Source organism: Morone saxatilis, unplaced genomic scaffold, assembly GCF_004916995.1.
Source record: "Morone saxatilis isolate NCDOM2014 unplaced genomic scaffold, NCSU_SB_2.0 Contig12, whole genome shotgun sequence".
NCBI lineage: Eukaryota > Metazoa > Chordata > Actinopteri > Moronidae > Morone > Morone saxatilis.
In genome coordinates, this window is record NW_023339674.1 from 16,263,986 (window position 1) to 16,265,457 (window position 1,472).

At 35.9% G+C, this 1,472-nt stretch overlaps 1 protein-coding gene across 2 annotated transcripts in view; it reads right to left on the reverse strand.

Annotated features, from left to right (window-relative positions):
* Positions 1–1,472, reverse strand: part of shdb (Src homology 2 domain containing transforming protein D, b) — a 22,437-nt gene that overhangs the window by 4,676 nt on the left and 16,289 nt on the right. The window lies entirely within an intron of this gene.

The following is a 1,472-nucleotide window of genomic DNA, read 5'->3' on the forward strand; positions in this document are numbered from 1 at the left end:
CACACACACACACACACTATAAGATATGGTAAAAAGGGTAATGTCACGTGTGATTCCAACATATTTTTACATCTCTTGCTGCTGGATGTTGACACAGGCAAAGAAACTCTGTAGTGTTATATTATTAGTTTGATTCTACATGTTGATAATTATAGCAATATATTAGCCCTCCACAGTGTAACCAGTGTGAGATCATGGGCACAATGATGATACAATAATTGTTAGTAGTATAAATGCTTCTAAAGATTAATATTCAAGGTTAAAAGAAGAAAAATAATACACCATGTAATTCCAAAGTCATTAGGATTCGTCTTTTACATCCGTCAATACATCCAGTAATTGTTAAGATGTTTCAGTCTGGACCAAAGTGGTGGACAAATCAACCGATAAACAGACCAACATTGCCATCCACAGAGTCACGCCTCTAGCGTGGCTAAAAGTACAGTAAATGTTTCTCAAATGCATAATAAAAATAATATAATAAAAGACACAACCAGTAAGTAAAATAATTTCTGCATTAATGATTGGTTTTCCAGGTCCTGACTTGGCCGGATATACTGAATGCTTCAGGTTGACAATAATGCGGTTTCTCTGTTTAAAGCAGAGCTGAAGGAAACACAAAGCTCATCAGAGACCATCAAGGAGTAATGGTGTATAATAACCAACTACCATCCTCAAGTCAACTTGTGCACATGCATGTGTTTATGAGTACACCACTGAGTGTGCTGTGTGTGTGCGCATATGCATGTGTGCTTAAAGGGTGTCGTGTGCTTCAATTTCATTAGTAAAACGGCCCTTTATGTGCACAGAAATAGCACATAAATTACACCAATGATGTCTGAAATTACAAGACCAAAGTAAATGTGTGTTTTTAATGTTCTGACTTAATTAGTTCTCATTCTAACCTTTCACAATTCTGTAAGCTCTGATGAGTGCTGCTTAGCTGAAACACATAACCGTTTTGTTTTAATGTGTCCACGCCCCTTAATAGATCAAAGTGGTGCAGTAAAGAGGATTTTTGGCTTAATTTGTGGGATGTACACCCTCATTCTCCATCAAACTTTATATAATGTATGATAAATGTATGTGCTTGACAGCCATGCAGAGACATTTGCAGCTTACAGAGATTAATAAAGTACTCTAATTGTATTTACATGCAGACATAATAAACCTGGCATAATGAAGGTGTGTTGCATGCATTTAAACATCATAACTCAGAATAATGGTGAGTCTTACTTCTTACTGTACTTAGATTGCCATGTGCAAATATTCAATCTTGCACAGTATTGTGGGTATAGTTAGGTCAGCTGACCAGGGCTATTACTGCTATATTTCTTTTAAGACAGGGAAATTGCTTTATACTGTATTAAATTTAAGGTAATTAAATGAATGGAATTAACTATCCAAAGTCACTGAATACCAAAGCATGTAAGCCTCTTAATGAGAGTCAACCTTAAAGCTGCAGTAGGTAA